Raw genomic sequence first — 24,090 nt, forward strand, 5'->3', positions numbered from 1 at the left:
CTTCTGTCAAATAGCTTCCCACACAAAAGCCATCTGTAAAGGGAAGGAGGTGACAAAGCAAGCTGTTGACAGTATGTAGTGAAGTTCATCTCTGGCTTTATTAGGAAGAGAAATGGAGAGCAGAAGCTTAGGGCTGTCGGTAATTTCAAATGTGCTGTTTGCCTAGATGATGGAGAAGACCTTGTTTACTCTGGCTGACTGAGCTCATCCTGCTTCCCCAGTCTGCAGTGACTCCCTAGTGCTTCTCAATAGTTAATGCGCTTAGAGGACTGGAGTCACTTGGGAATCTTATTAAAATGAAGATTCTGTTTTGGTGTGTCTGAATTGTGCATTTCTTACATACTCCTACTTGATGGCTGCTGACAGTGCATGGTCCATGCCTCAAGACCTAGAACACCCAGGATCATCCCCCTCTCCTCTTGACTTCACCCACACCCAGCCAAGCTGAACCACTTGCTCTTTCCTAGACAGATGTTGTGTTCTTGCTGCTTTTTACCCCCACCCCTAAAACTTCCCCATGATTCCCAATGCATATGCCACCAACAATATGAGCAAAAAAGGTTTTCTCTTCTATCATGTTGCCAAGCTCATTACAAGGGTAAGTGCGCAATTCCTTCTTCTTCTAGTGGTACTTACTTGCTGGTACTTTTGCAGGCTGCTAGGATACTTTAACTCTTCTGCTGCACCTCCTTCTTCTCTCTTTCACTTTGAATATTTAGTGAGGTATACTAAATGCCTGTGATGATGGCAAGGATTTGGGGATGAACACAGCTCCTGCCCTCCTGAATTTCACAGGCTGGGGGCAGGAACATTTGGAGAGAGTAGGGGTACAACATTATCGGTCAGTACACTATGGAGGTGCTATTGCTCAGAAAGCATGCACTGCTCTGGAAGGACCAAGTTGCTGAGTTTTAAAAGAGGATTTTACATGGCTAAGAAGGAAACAAATATTCTTCAGACAGGGAAAACCAGAATCACCAGCACAACAAGGAGAGAAGAAATGTCACTGCAGGTGATATAAAGGGTAAAGTGAAGAGCGTCAGAGTTGAAGCTGAAGTTGTCTTGACTTCCACTGTTGAGATTCTCTGGCATCTTCTCAATGGCTCCAAGGCAGTACAGAATTTTTCAATCCCTTCACTTGAAAGAGTCTCCTTTGGAATTCTGGGCAATCACATCTTAGCTCCCTGAGGCAAACATAGGAGCCCTGAGCTGAATGAAACACTGAGGTTACTTTTCTGGTCCTTGAGCATTACCTAACCTCCGACTCGCAGGTTCACATCTTCACTAGCAGCAATTCCCAACTTCAGTCTTTGTGTTTCTCCAAGAGCATATCCTGAAGCAAGGGCTTGAGTACAAATAGTTTTTTTTGGGATGTGAAGAACAGCAGGGGAGTGAAGTGGGAAAGAGAAGAGGACACAAATAATATAGGGTGCGTTATCAAGCCAGGTACTGCTGTGGATGACTGAAACTTCATCCCCCTGGGAAGTGAGTGAAATATATTACTACACAGAGGGCAAGGGATCTGGGGATGCTCAGACATCTATTTCCCTCAGTCACTGGTGAAGGCTGGCGGTGGCAGAGGCATAGACATACTCCTCTGGCTCATCTGGTCTGCCACGTATGGTGAGTGAGTCTCCTATACCAAAGAAAGCAAAAGAAATGCAGGAGCTGGCAGTTGGAAGTTTGGTGTAGGCATGCTGAGCTGGTGAGGTAGGGGTTTCGCTCCTCACCTGCTACTGGGTGGGTACAGTGCACCCTGAAACACCCATAGAACATCCATGGAATTTCCACCCGATGTGTCACATCCAATTGGCCACCTGGCGAATTTATTGTAACATGATCCTGAAATGAAACTGAGATGACTTTCCATCAGATATATATTTTATCTCTAGGTCAACATTTATATTACATCCTAGCTCTCTGGCGACTGATGAAACGTGAGAGCAATTTATTTTTGTCTCTAAGCCTGATTCAATTACATCACCATGCCGCACTTAGGAGGTTATATTCCATTGTCTCTTCTCTGCCCTAATTGTGCACAAGCCTACAACATTAGGGAGGTTTTGCTACAATTCCTAAGCTTCAAGTATATTTCCCCAGTGGTCTTCTTTTACTTGATCTTTTGGGATCTTATTAATGGCACCAGCTTTAGGAGTCTGCAGTACCAGCTCCAGATTTTGCCTCTTTGTCATTCACTCATCTTCTGTTAACACAAAGGAGAACTAACCCCTGCATCTTCAGACCATGTAGCTTGGGTGGTCTGATACCCCCTGCAGCTCTAGCAGTAGGAATGTAACTCAGGCCTGGCCAATCAGAACATACATTTCCTTTGGCCACTGTAATTGGTCCTATCTGTATCTGTTCTCAGATACAGAACCTGAGATACCTGGCTTTAAATCCCAGCTCTGCCTTTTGCTAGTTCTGTTTTTATTTATTTTTATTTTTATTTATTAATTTGAGAGAGAGAGAGAGAGAGAGAGAGAATGAGCAGGGGAGGTGCAGAGGGAGAGGAAGGAGCATACCACCTGGTTGAGCAGGGGGCCAGTGCAGGGCTGGATCCAAGGACCCAGGGATCATGACCTGAGCTGAAGGCAGACGTTTAACCACCTGAGCTACCTAGCCATCCCAACTAGCTCTGTTTTTAAAGTTCAGTTTCCTCAACTTTTAATGGAGATAAAATTTCCCCCTGACAGGGATACTGTGAAGATGAAATGAGATGGTCTACACAAGCCTCTTTGCATAGTGTCTACCCCCAATGCAGGAATCTATGAAAACCTATGTCCCTCTTCCTTTCCCACTTACCTCTCTGCATGGCCCAGGGTCCTTCCCTAAATGTGTCCCAGCCCAGCAAGAGAAATGTCTTCTTTTTCTACTTGGTAAAGTCCAATGTCCCTGCAGTTGTATTCAAAGCAGGTCTAAGGCCTGAGAGTCAAGTGGGAAGCCTAGGACAGAGTACACAAGGAGTCACTTGCTTCTGGGTGCCAAATCATACTCTAAGAGTGAGAGCCTTCTTAAATCTTTCTCCCTGGCACCTGGCTCCTGATCACTATAGTCTCAGCCCTAATATGTTCCATGTACAGCAGACCTTGTCTAGAATATATGGAAACCAAATGTTGTGTTCACCATGGCTCATTTTAGCTAATGATGCTAAATAATTTTGAATTTTAAGTTAGGACCAGAAAACCATACCCTTCTTGGACCCAAATGAAGACATTTCCTGACCTATGAATTATAGGACTCATTTTATGCAACCATGGAGAGACTTATGAACCATACTGTTGTGTCTAGAGTTCTGAATTAGCATAAGCACCATGAACCTCCCCTAAGCCACACCCCATTTTTTTAGCACATCACAACTACCACCATCACTTCTACTCTTCGTAGAATGATTTGGAGAGCTGCTTCATTGATGCCAGCCTTTATCTGGGAAGTATATTGATTGAGATAAAACAAAACAAAACAAAAAGACCTCTGATTTCATTTTATTCTTTGACAACATGCATACCATGTAGCTTTGGAAGAGCAAAGATGACTCCATTTGTGATGAAGTACACATGACTGAGGAAAAGGGGTACAGGGAAGGAATATTCAAATACTGAGAACAGTGTAGAAATAATAAGACACAGGAAGGAGGGGCAGGGATTGGGTGGAAAGGGAGTCACTTTCAGACTCCATCTTTGATATAGATAGTCACACGTAAATAAGAATATAAATGTAATTTGAGCATTTGCCAAATTCAGGGCACTTTACACATGACACCTTATTTAATGCTCACAATAAATGAGAAGACGCTGTTAGCTCTATTTTATAAACAAGTAAACAAAGACTGAGCCCACATCAGTTTCTCAACATCTCAGGATTCAAGTGTGGTTAAAGAGTCTGTGTCAAACATGAGGTGTGATTTTAAAGACAGTTTGCCCCTCTTCACAGATCTGCAAAGGATCAATGTGATTTTAATTAACTATTTGCTGTTTATACCCCTCAGAATTTTAGTGTTCTTGGTCATCAGCTAAGTTGGAAGGGAAAGAAATTTCAACTCTCTCTGGCCACTGAAGGAGCTAGTTTTAATAGCCTGCTTCATGGATGGAGCAACAATAGAGCCTTTTTCGAGAATTAGGATTCTGATTTCATGCCTGTTTTTCCAGCAAAGTCTCACAGTTGTGGCTACCCCATGTTTGTAAGAGCTCACAGCACTGGGTGTCCATAGCAGCCCCTGTAAGATTCCGGGGGGGCAGGAAGGCTGTCTCTCCCCCAGCCCCACACCTAATGTGTCAGTAACAAATATCTTACTGATAGTCCTGATTTTCACAGCTGTAGATGAGAACATCTTCCCAGTTATTGTCTCTTTAAGGAAAGCAGTTTCATGAGTGAAGTCTCATGCAATCTGCCTGGTTGCATTACTAACCCAAACTCAAGACTAATTCAAACTCAAAACAGCCATCTGAAGGAATTGCTCCAGTGACGCTGCACCTGCTATTTTATGGTCCTCTGAAAAGGCATTTGTTTGTGAGAAACACAATTAATGTCATTTAGTTCTTTTCCAACACCAACTAGTGGATGAAGAATCGTCAGAGGAGAAAGTGAACAGTTCTTGGAAGAGGTAAGTGTAAGAAAAAAATACAGCCAGGGACTGGACCAGTAGCGGCTCCTTCATGAGGACAGAGGGATGACTCTGGCACCTACTCAGGGCAGACACTGATGCTTCCTAGCCTTAGCAAGAGTCATATATGCCGAGTGCAACTAAATACCTGAAGTAATATGGATCATTCTGGGGTGAATTTTGCTTAATGCTTAAATATAGAGGATTTTCTTCATTTCAGACTCCTTGTGTGATACAGATATTCTCATGCAAATGAGTCCCTGGTATGTAACGTACGTAAGGGAATATCTATAGAATACCTTTTGAAATTTATATGATCAGTTGGGTATTGTCCCTGGTCTTTCATAGCTCGAAAAATTTGAGTAGTCAGTTCTGATTACTCCTTTAACCTATTTGTCCTGCCCATTAAGTATAGTTGTTAGTTTCACTATGTCCCATCAAGTCCACCCAGACCATGCGCTTCTTGAATACTCCATCACATACTCCGCTCAGTGAGCCCTTGTGACACTTTGGGTCCCTGATACCTGGCACATAACTGATCCTCAATAAATCCTTGTTCATGCATTGTTTCCCCAAACTTATCTCCAGCTATCTTCACGTATGATTTCTAGTAATTTTTTTAACAACTTCTCTTCCAAAAACTAGGAAGCCCAGTCAATAAACAGAATACACACATACACACGTACATATATACATATCTACATATACACATGTAATATATAATCTTTGTGTGTATTTTCATGCATACAATGTGCATGTGTGCATATAGCATGTACATATGTACACACATATATAAACTCTGTATACATACACATATACATATATATTTATATGTACACACACACAAGTTCAGGATGGCCAACTCCTAAACTGGGAATAAGAAAAGTCAGTCAGTTGAGTTGGTCTTTTCATTCTTTTTTACCCAAAGTTGTTTTTTCTTTTTTTATTTCTACTTTAACTCAGCCACTACCAAGCTATCTAACTACTAGTATATAGCTTTCCCTTTCTGCCATAAGTTTGCTTGTAGTTTATATTTGTTTCTAGGGATTCTTTGCTCTTTTTACCTAATGAAGAGAGAACCAGAATAGCAAGTTTTCAGGGGAAAGGTAGAGAACGAAGTTAGAATATCAATGAAAACATAAGAGACAGATTGGCACAGATCTCTGCTAAACTAATTTGCATTAGTGTGTAAGTTTCCTTAGAAAACAGAGAATGCTGGGTTGGGTGTGGAATGGCTATAAGTAGGGTAAGATGGAAGCAGAGAAATGACTGCATTATAAGTTGTTTCTGAAGGGGCTACTAGAGGTGAAACAAAGTCATGCATCATTCTGAACCCCATGGTATTGATCAGTGCCTGGAATTTCTCTTCTAACAAAAACTGGCCTTGGTTGAGTTCTCTACTGCCAACCTCCCCCAACTCTTGCCTTGGTTCCTGCCCATAGGCTAAGCCTGGTTATGCAAGCTTCCAACTGATTATGAGAACCAAGCATTAGCTTTCCAATAAAGTCTTTGTATGCCTCAATTGGCTAGGGTCTTGCAACCAAGAACATTCACAGATGAGAACACTAAGAGATAGAGATGTTTAAAAACCTGCAAAAGTCACAGTTGTAAGAAGTACTGTTGTGATTCAAACAGAACGATAGAGCTTCAGAGTCCATGATCTTAACCAGTACCCCAAACTGCCTTTTTTTTGGCAACAAAGTATATAGCCCCTTTGGAAAAAGTTTCTGCGAAATCTAGTAAGGTTGAACATATGTATATTCTATAATTCAGAAATTGCATTCTTTGTTTTAAGCAAACTCCACCTTCAGTGTGGGGCTTGAAGAAACGAATCAAGAGTCGTATGCTTTACCAAATTAGCCAGCCAGAAGCCCCCAGAAATTGCACTCCTAGGTGTGACAGATTATAAATATCAGTGCAATATTTTGCATATCCTCCCATCAAGAAGTAGAATTTATTCTCCCACTCTGTGATTCTAGCCTGGTTTTGTGATTTGTTTTGTCCAAGCAAGAAAGTTAGAATTGATGTGCCAGTTCTGAGCCTGGGCCTCAGGAGACCTTTCAGTTTCTGCTTCTTGCTGCCCTTAGAACTCTGACACCCTATGAATAAGCCTGACTGCTGGAGCGTGAGAGAAAGACCATGTAGCGCAGCTTAGCCACTTGAGATCACTAGCGAGAAGACACTTTGAAGCTAATCATAAAAACATGCAAAGCTCAGCTCAAACCAACAGGGCCTGAGCTCAAACTAAAGTGCCAACTCACAGAATTGTGAGCTAAATAAGTAGTTATTGTGTTGTCACTAAGTTTTGAAGTGATTTCATGCAGCAAAAGTCAATTTATTAAGTATCTTAGGGACACCTATCTATTTTCACTAGGAGTAGATAGATATATAGAGATATATAGAGCTATATGATAGATATCTATCTTCACTAGGTGTATATATGTGTATATATATATACACACACACACACACCTAGTATATATGTGTATATATATGTATATATGTGTGTATATTATATATATAAACAAAGAGGCATAAGAATGTTCATAGGATTATTTATAATAGCAAGAAATATGAAACTATTTAATAGCCAAAAATAGGGAAACAGATACACAAATTATGCAGTATTCCTGCAATAGGGAATTACAGCAGTGAAAATAACTGAGAGAACACCTGTTAGTATAGATGGGTCTCACAAGCCATGGTGAGTGAAAAAACCGAGATAATGAAGAACACAGGCAATATGGTAACATTATATTAAGTTAGAAAACATGCAAGTTATGTACTATCTGGGGACTCCTCTTCATGTGGTAAAAGTCTACAGACCTGCATGGAAATTATTAGTCTATTCATGAGAGTAGGCTAACTCGAAACGAACCCACTCTTCATTCATGTTATAATCAAGTGAAGTTGATAATGAAAAATTGCTCCATGCAGTCATTCAGATACCCAGTAATGTTCCTGGTAGTCCCCGTGCCCCACTTCTGGGGACTTCAAAACCTTCTCCATGGAGCTAGCTAATGGGAGAGTTTGGAGGATTGAGCAGGATTATAGGCCAGATTTGGAAGTTGTATAATTCCATTTCCTTCTCATTCTTTGGGCAGAATTCTATCACATGCCCCGACCTAGGGCAAGGTTAAGTTGGCACATATAGTATGTCAAAGAAGAAAATAGAAAGGTTTTTTTTTTTTTAAAGTAGATTTCCTTACAATTACCATTGGATTGAATATGAATATATTCAGGGGAGAAGAAATAAAAAGGCTTTATCTGTGCTGTTGTGTTTTATTTCTTCAACTGTGATGCATTGATGAGTTTTTATTATATTTTGTTACATTTTTCTTCAAAAATTTGTGCTTTTTCTGAAGTATGTCATAAGACAGTAAGAAGTTTACTAAAGTAATTAGATAGAATTAGGGGCTCTAATCAAGGAGACTGGGATTAAAATGGTTCTATATTGATTATTCAAGAAAAGTGAATCAGAATTCTAGTCTGTAATCCTGGAAAAGGAGTAGAGACTTTGCAACTTACAATGATGTAAGTGCACAGGGCTGTCCCCTATTTATGCTGGGTTGACCTTTGAATCAAGATTGATTCTGGAAAAGAATAAAAATAAGGAAGAGTCCAAACACCCAGTTCTCTCCTGCTTCTCTTTGGCTAACCAGAGCTCCCCACTGCTATGGGTCCTTACATACACCTTCTTATGAAAGAACAATGAAATTTTAGAATGGAAAGGGTCTGCAAGGGCATGCACTCTTATCAACTTTTTACCAAGGACAGGAATCTCCTCCAGTATCTTTGGCAGGTGATCATCAGCCCCTTTGGAAGATGACTATGATTCACTCAGTGTTCTAGGTTTTCTCTATGGATTTGACTATCCATTATGCTCTCCCTCAGGCCCTACTTTGTGCAAGAACAGGGCTAGATAGTCCAAGGTAATATGGACTCCATTGTCAACTGGACTACTTTTCTTGGAATAGGTAATGGCCCTTCAATATCTGAACCAAATGGATGGTCCCATAGCAAGCCTGATAGAGAATGCCTTGGAACACATGGAACTTTCATCAAAACTGGCAGGCACTCACTTATTATCTATTTTCAAACACATTTCTTTGCTATTGTATGAAACATATCTGAGATCAAGACTTAAAAAAATGACCATCTAGAGTTGATATTCAGTTTATGAGAGACCAGTTCCATGTTCATAAAGGTAATATTTCCTAACTCTGTGCCCCTGGAGATCCTCCAGGTTCTATACCTCTTTTGTTTATACCTCTTTTTTGATACTTCATGTGTTCTGCCATCAGTGAGACATTTCATTTCAATATACGCTCTCTAGTAGTTGATGAGTTCCTCATGGTTCTAATTAATCACCCACTATCTCTGATCTATAGATGATGACCAATGATAAGGAAAAATATGGACACAAACATTAGAAAAGTAATAAGAAAAACAATTTGGAGGTATTGATGAAATGTGAAACTACTTACATTTAATAGGAGTTATTAATGACTATCCAGCTACATGATATAGTGGGGATCATTACAAGATTTCAGTAAGAAGCAAGTTGAGTGAACCCTTAAGTTACATGCAAATTGGAAGGTTTTTGGAATACAGGTACAATGGCAATACTAAAAGCTCAGGCCACCAGGAGTATGAAATTTCCCCCTTTCCTAGACAATGAAGAGTCAGTTATATTCATGTGCTGAAATTGATGAAGATGCACATTTTTACGAAATAAATATAGAAAGTGGTATTTCTCAACTCTCAGGTCGGAGTGCTTAGCTCTAGAACTATCAGCTTTCTCCTTTCCACTTCAGGATAGGTGCAGTTGAAAAATAAGCATAAAAGCCAGATAGAAATGATGACTTAAATCCTTAGGCTAATTGGTTTGCTAATATTTTCCTGAATTGTAAATATCCCCTGAACTGCAGGCTACCCACAAGGACTGATGCCGCTCAATTGTGCCTGTGGCATGACTAAGGCATGATGAGAAGGAGCTGAAACATGCTCATTTTGTTCTCCGTGATCACCAATCAGAAAAGACACTCTTTCTGAGGGAGATAGGATGAGAAAGTCCAAGAGCCAAGGAAACTTCTCACACAGAAATGGGAGAAGTAGTACATAAATATTCTCCAACAACAAAGGATCCCCAAATTCTGTTTGTAGTCAATAATTCATTTCCCATAAAACAATACAAAGTGTGCTAGCCCTCTCAATCTTATTCATGACCCAGTAGAAGGTTCTGTTTGACAGGTTCTGTGGAAGCTATGCACTTGTACACCGTTATTTCCCCTCTTGGTGGCCCCAGTGAATGCTAATAGAAATGCAAAGACAGTTATGATCTAAGTAGGTCTGAGCTTCAGTAGCAAGGCACAAAAAAGAATCAGCGAGCATGAAATAAAGCTGCGTAGGATTCTGCTGACTGGTCTGAGGTAGAAATGGTGCTGGTGGATTGTACACTCTTTCAGAGGCTGAGAGGCTCAAAGGGATTGTTCTGGAAAATCTCGAAGCAGTTATAAATTTATGGTTGCAAGTATTCTGTTGTTAATGTGCAATTCTAGCTGGGGCTTTAGAATTGAGTATTTCAATTCAATTTGAAAAAAAGACTATGAAACCCAAGAAGCACACCAATCCTTGATAGTATAATTTCATAGCCTTTTATGGCTTTGTTCTAGGACTCTGAAGTGGATACATACACATACATGCATTTGTTCTGTGAATTTATATGTTCATGTAAGCGTATCGCACAACGTCAATTACTAGTGGTGTCTTACTCATAATTTGCTCTATGTAAAGGATGCCTCTTTAAATATCAAAACTTCTTAAATGTCAAAGGTTTTACATTTTAAAACTTTCTAAGCAGATTCTCTGAATTATTACAAGCTTCTGAAGAAAAAATTAACCATTTCTTAATTTTATTATGAACATAGATGGCTGTGGGATAAACCTGGGCTATGGAAGTATTTAGAGACATTTGCCCTTACATGTAGTGGCTTGTTCATGCTTACAATCTTTGTTGCTATCAACTATTTGACATTTTATTTTATTTATTTTTATTTTTTTTAAATTTTTTTAAAATTTATTTATGATAGTCACAGAGAGAGAGAGAGAGAGAGAGAGAGAGAGAGGCAGAGACACAGGCAGAGGGAGAAGCAGGCTCCATGCACCGGGAGCCCGACGTGGGATTCGATCCCGGGTCTCCAGGATCCCGCCCTGGGCCAAAGGCAGGCGCCAAACCACTGCGCCATCCAGGGATCCCCTATTTGACATTTTAAAGATAAGATTTATACACAGTGAAATACACAGACCTTAAGTACATAGTTCAATGAGTTCTGATGAGTGTTACACTTCTGTTAATGTCCCAATCAAGACGTAGGACATTCAATCGGAGAAGGACAAACATTATATGGTCTCATTCATTTGGGGAATATAAATAATAGTGAAAGGGAATAGAGGGGAAAGGAGAAGAAATGTGTAGGAAATATCAGAAAGGGAGACAGAACTTGGAAGACTCCTAACTCTGGGAAACGAACTAGAGGTGGTGGAAGGGGAGGAGGGCGGGGGGGGGGGGGACTGGGTGGAGGGCACTGAGGGGGGCACTTGACGGGATGAGCACTGGGTGTTATTCTGCTTTCATCTTTTTTTAATTTTTTTTTTTTTTATTTATGATAGTCACACACACACACACAGAGAGGCAGAGACATAGGCAGAGGGAGAAGCAGGCTCCATGCACTGGGAGCCCGACGTGGGATTCGATCCTGAGTCTCCAGGATCACGCCCTGGGCCAAAGGCAGGCGCTAAACCGCTGCGCCACCCAGGGTCCCTGTTATTCTGTATGTTGGCAAATTGAACACCAATAAAAAATAAATTTATTATTACAAAAAAAAATACGTAGGACATTTCTATCTGCACAAAATCCCCTCATGTCCACTTCTAGTTAAGCCCCATTTACTCTGAAGGCAACTACGGTGCTCATTTTCATCCCACAAATTAACTTTGCCTGTTCTTGAATTTCATATAAATAGAATCAACAGTATGTAGCCCTTTATGTCTGGCTTCTTTCATTCAACATAACATTTTTGAGATTCATCCATGCTGTTGCATATATCTCTAGTTACTTTCTGTATTGCTGATTAGTATGCCATTGTTAGAATAATTGCAATATGTTCTTCCATTTCTCTTATCAATAGATATTTGGGTTATTTCCTTTTTCCTTATTATGAATAAGAGAGTGCTAGATATTTTTATAAAAATCTGGATACACATATGGGCCCCTACGTCAAATCACATGCAAAAATTAATCTGTGATCGATTATAAAATTAAATGAAGCAGCTAAAACCATAAGGCTAAAAAAAAATAAAAAATAAATAAAACCATAAGGCTTCTAGAGAAAAAAAAAAAAGAAATATAGAATATCTTCATGACCTTGGAGCAGGCAACGATTTCTTAGATACAACCTACAAAGCACTTAACATAAAATAAAAGTTGACAAATTATACCTTGTGAAAATAAAAGCTCATCAAAACACACGGTTTACAAATTGAGAAGTTATTGTCAGTGTATTAGAAGCATTCTACTTCTTTTGTCAGAGGAATTGTATCCAGGATAAACAAAGAGCTCTACATATCAACAATAAGAAGACATGCTAGTAAAAAGTTGACAGAAGATTGGAAAAGACACTTGAAAATAGAAGATATGTGAATGGCCAATAAATACATGAAAAATGCTCGACATCATTAGCTTTGAGAGAAAGGCGAATCACATAACAATGATATACCATTTTATACCCATGTGAATGCTAAAATTATAAAGACTGGCAATAATAAATGCTGGTGAGAATGTGGAGAGGATGGAGGTGTGAAATGATATCGTTGCTTTTAGAAAGTTGTTTGGGAATTTCTTGAAACTAATCATATGTAACCACCTATAAATTCCATCCTAAGGTATTTACACAAGAAAAAGGAAAACCTATGTGCTTGTTATTTTTAGATGACTTTACACAGAATGCTTCAAAAAGCTTCCTTTAAGGTAGAAGAGGAACAGCAGAGTCAAGGGAAGCTGATGCTATCTGAGCACTTGCTACATGCCAGCCATTGTTCAAGGCAAGTTATGCATGTTAGAGTGTATAGGACTTTCCCAAAGTCAGACAGTTAAATAAATAACAAATAAGTCTTTTAAAAATCATTTTATGCATTCACCAAGTATTTAATAAGTTTTTGTTGGTGCTGGGCATTGTTCTGAGTGCTGGGTATATTGCGTGAAAAAAAAATAAAGGATTAGATTTTTGTCCTAATGGTACCTAAATTTTAGTGAGAATTGAGGAATCATAAAGTATCAAATCAACATATATTAACACATAAATATGATGGTAGTTCTTGATAGTAAAAACTACTGGGAGGACGCTGAAATAAGTAAGGTAATAGAACAGAGTGACAGCAGGATGGAGGTACATTGGACAGCATAACCATGGAAGGTGGGTCTTAGATGTTTTGTGTGGGATGATATTCTGATAATGAGAAGGAATCAGGCACATCAAGATCTGGAGAAGAGTAATCCATGTGGAAGGAACAATAAGAGCAAAAGTCCTAAGGTAAGAACTAGCCTGATGGGTTCAAGGAGTAAGTAGAGCCTGTGTGACTATCTAAAGAGAGGATGCCAAGAGATGAGGTTGGAAAGGTGGGAAAGGGACAGATTGTCCAGTGCCTTAGATGCTGTAGTAAAAAGGTCAGATTTTATTCTAAACTCCATGGGACTCCATTAGGAGGTTTTAAGATCCACTCCAGGAATATTGTTAAGACTCATTTGATGGTAACTATGATTATTATTATTACAGTGGTATTTGACATGAGGGTTGATTATATTGCTTCTTTAATAAAGTACACATTCATTTATTAATTTATCTGCTCAATATATATTACTTGAGCACTACTGTCAGCTGGATACTTATCCCAAAACAGTGCAATCACAAATTGCACAAGCAAAAATCCTGCCCTTAAGGAGTTTATAATCTATTTTTGTGCTTCTCAAACCTGATTGCATAATGAGAATCACCTAGGGAGGAAAGAAAGCAAGCATGAAAGAAACTAACAGAACCTATTAATTTTTTCTCTCCAGATTATGTTCAAGTGCAAACTGAGGTAAGCACATTACTCTTTTCTTAGACACGTGGGGGCAGCATTTTGTGGTTGTATAGGTTCATAAAATATATTTTTTAACCTTGTTCTCAACCATCTTTTACCATGATGAAACTGAAGCACATATAAACTTTAAAGTCCAACCTCTGTATTGGCCTGCAAGTTAGCAGAGCTGAGATTTGAATCCATATCTTTCTCATTGCATAGCAATACTTTTCCACACAGCAGCTATAAAATGTTTTCTATAAAAATAAATAGTAGTTTTTTAATTACTCTGTAATTTTTCTGTTTAGTATCCTAATTTTTTGGCTCTTGCAAAAATTATAGGGAAAGATAATGTATAACTATGAATAGAATTTTAATCTTCTATTTCAACTCTGGAGCTGATTGTAGCAATGTCATGATTTAAAGAAACAAATGATGAAACCCAGAATATCATTCATGTCTGCATAGAGTCTGAGGATTAAGTTTGTTCAAGATTTGGCCCTCTCCTTCATCCAGCCTATTAGGAGAACTAAGATAGGAGTTGCTTCTGTGGACAGGAGTCTTTTCCTGACATGATCTGTTAGTCTGTGGGGCTATTTCCATTTGGAAGAGCATGTTGGCCTTATTTAAAATAAAAACAGAATTTAAAGAGATTTTCATGATCGCTAAATCTTCCTTTTTGCTTGACACCAATTTGCATAACACAGGTAACTTAAGTCTAACATGTTTCAGAAACAAATAGAGATAAATCAAATTTTTCTTTCAACTCCAATCACAATTTTATATTTCGCCAAATATTTGCTAATGTGGAACTTTAAAGAATAAGGAACAGCTGGAATTTAACCAGAGACTTCAGTGACTATTAAAATTCAGTGTTAATATAAAATGTGACCTCTAGTAGAACTACTTTTTCAGTGCATATAAATAACTCACTTGTATCAGCACAAGTATTTTGCATGTGTATGAAGAGGTTGATAAACCTTTATTAGCAATCAACATCCCTTACCATGAGGAGATTCACAAGATGTTACTAGAAGTTAGATCAACACAAGGGCTGTCTGTAGTTGTGTTCTTGAATGAATAACATTCATTTTGTTGAATGAAACAGGTCTGAAAAGTATCCAGTATCTGATCATGGTGTCTCTAGATGTTATGGCCACCCACTCCAGCCATGTGAGCAGCTTCTCATCTTGGCTCCAGTGCACTTTTTGCTAAAACTGAATACTTCTTCATTGCATCTGCACACTACCTCCTGCCTAATCCAACCTAGAATTATTAATAGGTAATATTTACATCATATTCCATGCAAAAAATTAGTACTAATTAAAAGCAGAAAATGACATCTGGTTCTTTCCCCACAATGGCCTGGTGACTAGCTGTCTTATCACCCTTCTTTCTCTTCTCTTCTCCATCATAGGAAGGATTCCACTGTTCTCAGCACTTGTTATCTTGCTCTGAGCTTCTAGAACTAGTGCAAGTTAGACAAGGCACCACCTGTAGAGGACATAGATCATGATCCAACAGGAAAGTAGCTGGACTAAAGTGGACTTGCCCCCAGACCAGGAACCTCAGTGGCTCTGTGCATGTCTCCTGGGATTACAAACCTATCTTCCTTAGGATAAGGCTTAATAACATATTTTTGGCATGTTTTGTAGGGTCTCTCTATATATATCCCCCCTAAATTTCTAATTAAAGAAGTCACAAAACAGCAAATTTTGATGGGGTAAGAGGAGAGGGTTTTCTAATGTTAAAACAGCAAGAGTAACAACATTTCCTCCATCTCCCAACTTTAAAATAGGCCCCTATTTTAGGAAGACCCACATAGAAAGGATTGATTCCCTGCGAGACTGTCACCTGAGTAATTGGAAGAAGGTTTCAGCCTTAAAGATGAGACAATGAGTTTAGTCCTCAAAGTGGAGAAGATGCCAACTGTCACAGTTGACTTTTTCCTAAGTCTTTTAAACACAACCCTGAGATTGATTGGCTAGTTTCTTTCTTAGTCAGCTTTATTCATAGAAACAACAAACCAGCAGTGATTAGGAATAATTGTGACTACAAACGGAAACAGTATGGAGTAACACAGGTTTGTGTGTACTAGCCAAAAGATACTACAATTTCTGGAAAAAAAACAAAAGGTATCTCAAATTCGGATGTATTTTATACATAGAAGTAAGGATAGAAGTGACAGAAGAATGACAGATGGAATTGTCATTTCTTGAGTCCTAGAAATGTGGAGTTACTTCACATCTATTTTCTCTAGGTTGCCAAGGTAAATATTCCCATGGGCTCACTTGGCTCTGCCTGGTTTGGGCCAGAAGAATCTGCCTCTGCCTTCAAGTTGGCAAACGTATTTGGAAATGGAAAAAGTCAACATGGCCAGTGATTCCTTACCTATTAACATGCCTAAAATCTTTTTCTTTAGTGTTGACCAAATCCACTAATTTAACCAAGATTACCAAATGGACAGTTCTCTTGGGGAATGGGAAGGACTGGAAAGGATGTGTGGTTGTAATTCAATCTGAGTCTGAAGACCTAAGAACCAGAAGAGTTGATGTATATGTATATCCTGAGGGAACAAGAAAATGAAATGATATGAGATGATGTGTCCCAGTTCATACAGTGAGGCAGGAAGAAAAGGCAAATGCCTCCTTCCTTTGCCTTTTACTATTCAGGCCCGCAACAGATTGGATGATGATCACCCACACTGGGGAGGGTAATCTACTTTACTGAGTCCACTGATTCAAATGTTAATCTCATCCAGAAACATCCTCATAGTCACACCCAGAAATAATGTTCAAACTGGGCATCCCATAGCCCATTCATGTTGACACATAAAATTAAGCATTGCATTCCCCCTTGGGTGTCAAACGAGGCTGAGTGCAGAATTTGGACTTCTACCCCCAGCTGGCAGTCACAGGACAGTGCCTTTGCCTTTCCTTTGCCAGAGTGGTATCAGAGGGAACTACACGAAACAGATGGTCGAAATAAGGTCCAGAGACTCATGGCATAATATAAAAATGTCCAGGTTTCAGCTGCAAGTCACACATCATCTCAAGAACTAGGAAAATCTCCAACTGAGTGAAAAAGCCAATTAACAGATGCCAATACCAAGATGACAGAACTTGACAAAGATTTTAAAGCTGTCCTCATAGAGATGCTGCAATGAGAACCACAAACAAACTTTGGAGAGAAACAAAGTCTCAACAAAGAAACTGAAAGTCTCAGCAAATAAGTAGAAGCTAGAAATAAGAACCAAATGGGAATTTTAGAACCAAAAAAAATAACAATAGCTGGAATTTAAAAACCTCACTGGTTGGGTTCAACAGCAAAGTGCAGAAGCAGGGAGACAAAGAGCCGGTGGATTTGAAATAGAAAAATAGAAATAGTAGAATCTGAACAGAGAGAAAACAAAACAAAAAAGGAACAGAGCCTCAGGGACTTGTGGGAATATCATAAAAGACCTAACATTTCTGTCATCAGCATCACACAACAGAAGAGAATGTTTCTGAAAAACTTCCCAAACTTCCCCAAAGACAGAAGCCGACAGATTTAAGGAGCTGAGTGAACTCTTTACTAAATAACCTGCCTCCCTCCCAAATCCACAGGACACATTACAATATAACTTCCAAAAGCTAAAGATACAGAAAAAAATCTTGAAAGCAATGAAAGAGAAATGACATTTTAACTATACGGAAAAAAACAATTCAAATGACCCCAGGATTCTCACTATAAACTGTGGGTCCAGAGGAGGTGATACAATTGAGCACCCTGACAGTCAATACAAAATAAACATGTGAATACTCTGAAGGGTGTGGGGGAAAGGCAGGCTGGCTAGAAACTATAAAACTCACAGAAAATGAAACAGAGGAAATCTTTAGGATAAAGAGCTAGACCAAGAGTTCATAGATTCGAGCACAACCATGCTTCACTAAAGGGAAATTGGTGAATAAAACTTGATCCAAATTGGAAATGTCCTGTCTACAAAGGACCCTGTCAAGAAGATGGAAAGATAAGCTACAGAGTGGCAGATTTTTTTGGGGAGTTGGGGTGGGGCAAGTCGCACATCTGACAAAGGACTAGTATCTAGAATCTATAAAGAGCTCTCAAAACTCAGTAGTCAAAAAACAATAAAAGACATAGATGGTTTTTAAAAAAAAGGGCAAAAAAGATGTTCAAACATCATTAGCCATTAGGGAAATGCAAATTAAAACCATGAGGAAATATTATCACATATCTATTAGAATGTCTAAAATAAAATATGTGATAACACCAAATGCTGGAGAGGACACAGCCAAAGCAAATCATTAATATACTCCTGGTGGAAATATAAAATGGTACAAGCCCTCTGGAAAACTAGTTGGGAATGTTCCTTTCACTCATACGGGGAATATAAAAAACAGTGAAAGGGATTATAGGGGAAAGGAGAGAAAAATGAGTGGGAAAAATCAGAGAGGGTGATAGAACATGACAGACTCCTAAATCTGGGAAACAAAAGAGGGGTGGTAGAAAGGGGGGTGGGCGGGGGGATGGAGTGACTGGGTGACGGGCACTGAGGGGGGCACTGAGTATTATACTATATGTTGGCAAATCAAACTCCATAAAAAATATACAAAGAAGAAAGAAGAAGAAGAAGAAGAAGAAGAAGAAGAAGAAGAAGAAGAAGAAGAAGAAGAAGAAGAAGAAGAAGAAGAAGAAGAAGAAGAAGAAGAAGAAGAAACTAAACACCCAACAACCAATCCAACAATTACATTTTGGGGCATTTATCCTAGAGAAATGATGACTCCTGTTCACACACAAACCTGTACACACATGTATAGCAGCTTTATTTGTAATAGCCCAAACCTAAAAATTACCCACATGTCCTTGAACAGCTGAATGATTAAACAGGCTGTGGTACATCCATACCTTGGAATATTACTGTGCAATAAAAATGAACGCACTCTTTTTTTTTTTTTTTTTGAGAGAGAGAGAGAGAGAGATTGAGAAAGGGTAAGAGCATGAGAGGGAATAGAAAGAAGCTGACACAGCCCTCCCTGCCCCGCCAAGCAGGGTGTCTGACTTGGGGCCCAATCCAACCTCAAAACCATGACCTTAAGACCATGACCTGAACAGAAGGTAGGTGCCCAACCAATTGAGCCACTCAGGCACCCCTGAACCAACTCTTGATACACTCAACAACCTGGACCAATCTTCAGAGAAGTATGTAAGTGAGAAAAACCAAACCGATAAGGTTGCATGCTGTATGATCGCATGCATGTATATTATTGGAGTGATATATTATTAAGTGTAAAAAGCAAATGGAGAAAAGTATGTGTGGTATATTATCTTCTCTAAGAAAGGAGGAAGGGATGCAAAAATATAGATTTTTTTTTCCTTTTTTTCCAAGAAAAATGGAAAAGTAAAGAAAAACTGGAAAAGAAATGGTTCCTCAGGACACCTAGGTGGCTCAATGGTTTAGCATTTGCCTTTGGCTCAGGTTGTGATCCTAAGATCCTGGGATCATGTCCCACATCAGGCTCCCCACAGAGATTCCCTCCCTCTGCCTATGTCTCTGTCTCTCTCTGTGTGTCTCTCATGAGTAAATAAAATCTAAAAAAAAAAAAAAAAAGAAATGGTTCCTCAAAGCTCTAGAATAAATAGTTCAAATGGAGGAAACAGGAGAGGGGAATAATGTTAGAAGTTAAATTACCCTGAATATCTATTGCATGATATAACTTTGGAATACATTAATATTTTGCATAGTTATATAAATACATAAGTAATATTTATAAATAAAAAAGTAAAATGACTTAATAGTATACTGAGTTAGTGTCATAACCACAGGAGAAAATATTTCAGATGACTTTATAACATAATCATTTACTATAAAATTTTTAGTGCAATGTAACCTAAGGACAAAAAAACTTACAAAAAATATTAAATTGATTTTAATAATCATCTTCTTGATTGTAGCATTTATATTGTTATTCTAAGTCTGTCATGTGTGAACTATGTGTGATAGAAAATGAATAATTATATCAGTGTGGAGAAATATAATACTTGACATAACAAAATAAAAAGAGATACAATTAAAGATCTTAGGTAAAAATTATGTAGTTCTAATTTGATTTATCAGTGTCTACATGAACTCATGACAATTTGTCTTTATTTCCTGGCTCTGTTCATTGAAAGGGCTTAGAAATAATAGCCAACCTAGTAACAAAGAGTATCCAGATCACGATCTTCTACTGATAAAAGAACTCAGGGATCTCTGAAATATTAATGGATGAAATGATATGACAATATGATGCCATAAAACAAAGAAGCTTTAATGTCTACAAAGGTTGTATTAAGAGGTTTTAAGACCTCAGGAGTTAATTTAAAAGACTCTTACCAGTCAAAAATAGGATCATTTGGATATCATAAGAAGAATCACAATGGAGTAAAGCATTTCAATCATGGGTGTATCCATTAATTCATAAAGTTAGAGGAAGAAAAAAGTCCTCATTCTTCTTGGGAGTTTGTTATATCAACTTTTATTTTGGAAAATAATAAAGGAAAAAGATCAAACATTTATTCTTTCTTTCTTGTAAGAGCTTATCTCAAGGAGGGACCCCGGGTGGCTCTGCTGATTAAGCATCTGACTCTTGATTTCAGCTCAGGTCATAATTTCAGGGGTTGTGAGATTGAACCCTGTGTTAGGCTCCATGCTGAGCATGGAGACTGCTTAAGATTCTCTCTCTCTCTCTCTCTCTCTGTCTTTCTCTCGGTCTTTCCCTTTGCCCCGCCCTGCCCCCTTCTCCCATGCTGTCTCAAAAAAAAAATTTTTTTTTTCAAAAAAACTCTCTCAGGGAAATCAAATAGTTGACAGTGCACAGTTTCTTTCTAGAAATATCTTAGCTGACAAATGAAGGACTGGTTGAAATAGATGTTGCCATTTTTAAGCCGTGATGATAGGCTGTAATGATGGATGCTGACCTCTCAGACCACTTGCTGATGAAAGTACAAAACACCATCTATGGGGACCTCTTGCCAAAAATCAAACTGTGTCTGGAACAAAACTCTAGGACCTGGCATCAATTTAAAGAAAACATAGTGGAGAGAAGAATATGTTAAAGAACAGGAGAAGCCCAACTGTGAGGAACTCTGGACAGTGACAATCTGGTTTCTTTAAGAAAGAAATAAAATTGGAAGGACAGGCTCCTGGCTGGCTCAGTTGAAAGAGCATGTGACTCTTGAACTTGGGTTCATGGGTTTGAGCCCCACATTGGGTGTAGAGATTACTAAAATAAATAAATAAGCTTAGAATAAATAAATAAACTGGAAGGATGAAGAGAGATCAAAGTTATGAGATGAAAAGAGAAAGATTGAGAGAGAGAAATGTGGACAAGTGATCACGCCGAATGTAGGTTTTATAGACTGAAGCAATTAAAGAGAAATATAATTCACTGTGTTGCAATTTATGAATCTCATTTTAATTCTTATTCAAATAGAGTATTCAAAACTTTTTAAGATAATAAAATTTGAACATCAGCTTATTTTTTTGTACCAAGAAAACACCATTGGTTTTATTCTATGTATAATAATGATATAAGATCACATTTTTTAAAAATAATCTTTTATTTTTGAGGAAAAGATTGAAAAATTTACGAATAAAATAATTGAGATTTGTCTCAAAATAATTGAGGAGAGGACTGCATGGGGATACAGGTACCATAGGTTTGGTCATAAATGGATAAATGGTGAAGTTGGGTGCCGGGTATAAAGGGGCTTATTAAATTGTTCTCCTAAATTTGTATATGCTTGAAATTTTCATAATAAAATAGTTTGTAGGGTCCCTTGGATAGCTCAGTCAGTTAAGAATCTGCCTTCAGCTCAGGTCATGATTTCAGGGTCTTGGGATCAAGCCCCATATTGGGCTCCCTGCTTAGCGGGGAGTCTATTTCTCCCTCTCCCTCTGTCCTTTCCCCCCAGCTTGTACTCTCTCTCTTTCAAATGAATAAATGAAATATAAAAGAAAACAAAACAAAAAACATAAAATATAATAAAAGTTTCATCCGGGATGAGGATAGTGCTTCTGGTGTGTTTGAGGCCTATAAGACAAGCAACCCAAGATCACTGGGTTCAGAGCAGGAGGGTGGATTTTCAAGGCAGTAGAAAAGTAATGGTCATTCTATATAGTAATAAAAATGAATAACAATGAATGAAAAAAATTGAAAAAATAAATGAAATTAAATAAACAAAATAAAAATGAATAAACTAGAGAAACAGGTAAAAACATAAATGGCCCTTACAAACAGTGTAGTGATCCAGGCACCAAATGATACATACAATATGATTTCATTTATGTAGAGCTCAGAAAAAGACCAAATTAATCTATATTCCTTTGGAATGTATATGGAAATGCTAAAATGATTTTTTTTTAAAGCAAGGGATAGGGTCATACCAAATGTCCATGGATGGGGGTCTGTGACCAGGTCTAGTGGATGGAGGTCTTCTTGGGATCTGGCTACCATCTCATTCTTGGCCTGAGTTGTATTTCCTAGGTGTTCACTGTATAGTAATTATTTAAACTGCACATCTAGTTTCTGCACCTTTTAAACTATATAAAATATCTTTCAATTTTGAAAAAGAGGTTTAAAGAAAAAAAGCACAATGATCTATGAGTAGCATCTGGGAAGGAGGATGGCTCAGCCTCCCACGGGATTAGGCTTAAGCAAATCCTCCGATTCCCTGCTGAAGGGAAGAGGGAGAGGAAGGGGCTGGCTACCTGTCTCAGAGAGGGCCATAGAGTGACAGCGTGAGCAGCATCCTACGGAAGAGCAGGTGGGGACATTCTATGAAATAAGACAACATGGAGAAGTATGTGCCTTTACAGGGATGAATCCAGATGAAGCAACCTTAGTCCAGGAGGACTGAATGGGTTTTTGTCTGGGATATTAGAAAGGATGGGACAAAAGAAGTTGAGTCTGAGCAACAGATTTCGAAATTCTGAATGGAACTCAGGAATAGTTCTTCAGTGTCCAAACTGGCACAGGGCTCAGGGTCTGCTGGGTCCCGTTTCTACAGCAGCTCTATCCTGCTCAGCTGGGGGGCTGAAGGGGGCGGTGGATATGAGCTTCTAGGCCATGCTGAGGCCACGGTGTCTGTAGGACCTGCCGGGCACCAGTCCACCTCCTTCGGTTTTCATCTCTTTCCTCTACTTGCTATAAGACCGTGTCTGCCGTGAGCACTGTGAGCCCAGCACAGTGCCTGGGAGACTCTGATGCTCACTCGACCCTTGCTGAATGAATGAAAGAATAAATGAAGAATTCCTACTTTGTATTTGTAGAAGCTAAGTCTAGAAGAGCTACAGAGAGGAACTGGGGCCAGTAGTGGGACAGATTGCTTAATATGCAACATTCAATGCTCAAAACTGTCTTCCACGGCCGGCCTGATCCTGCATTCCCCAAGCTCCTCTGCATTTCTGCAGAACCCAGGCTTGGGCGGCTGGGGTTAAGACATTGCAAGGAAGAGAGTGAAAGGCAGGCTCTCCTTCCTTTAGTAAGTGGTCGTGCTGTGTAGTTTTCTCAAGGACAGCACTGTTTGGAGATCATTCCTAAGTCAGAGCTCTGTGGGAGGAAGAAGAGTGAATGGTTGTTTAAGGCAGCTGCAGAGGCGCTGAGAGGGCGTGAAGGAGGGCCGCGGATCGAACCAGGTTCGAAGGCAGCAGAAGCAGATCGATGAAGGAGGCTGGGCTGCCTCACATCTCAGACACCTGGACAGGTGCAGAAGGACAAAGAGAGCTTCCAGGCAGGGAAGACAAGAAGGGGAGTGGGAGGGAAGGCATTCGAGGGACAGCCAGCCTGGCGATGGGAGCTTGTTCTGTGACTAGTGAGCACCTGCAGCCCCCACAGGGGGGCACGCCTGCTGCCTGCACCTCCCGACCGGCATCCTTGCCTCTGGCTTCTCCCTGACCCAGCCAATACTCCCCATCCTGCTCCGGGTTCCCATCAGGTCAAGAGACCTGTGTTCTACTCCAAGCTGTAGAGGCCTGCTGTCCAGTGGAAAAGGAATGCAAGCCACGTAGGTTAGTCTATATTTTCTAACAGCCATGTGAGCAAAGCGAAACAGAAACAGGTGATATTACTTTTGATAATACATTTAATTTAACCAAATGTATCCTAAAGAGTAGCATTTCCACATGTAATCATTATGAAAAAATATCAGTGAGATATTTATGTTCATATAGAGTCAATGAAATCCTCCAGGTATTTACATCGACAGCACACTCCAACTACACTGCCCCCATTTCAAGTGCTTCATAGGCATATGAGGTGAGGGGTTACTGCGTAGGACAAGGTAGGGCTACTGTGTGACCCTGAGCATGTCACTTTACCTCTCTGAGTCTC

At 39.2% G+C, this 24,090-nt stretch overlaps 1 long non-coding RNA gene across 1 annotated transcript in view; it reads right to left on the minus strand.

Moving 5' to 3' along the window:
* Nucleotides 1-504: 504 nt before the first annotated feature.
* The window catches only part of LOC102151612, a 70,910-nt gene continuing 47,324 nt past the window's right edge, over nt 505-24,090 (minus strand). Inside the window, exons 6-8 of the long non-coding RNA XR_005368641.1 lie at nt 2,803-2,942; nt 1,731-1,853; nt 505-1,636 (exon numbers count right to left, since the gene is read on the minus strand). This is a non-coding gene — a long non-coding RNA (uncharacterized LOC102151612). The remainder of the gene's footprint in view (nt 1,637-1,730; nt 1,854-2,802; nt 2,943-24,090) is intronic.

The sequence above is a fragment of the Canis lupus genome, chromosome 13 (assembly GCF_011100685.1).
Source record: "Canis lupus familiaris isolate Mischka breed German Shepherd chromosome 13, alternate assembly UU_Cfam_GSD_1.0, whole genome shotgun sequence".
In the NCBI taxonomy this organism is placed as follows: domain Eukaryota; kingdom Metazoa; phylum Chordata; class Mammalia; order Carnivora; family Canidae; genus Canis; species Canis lupus.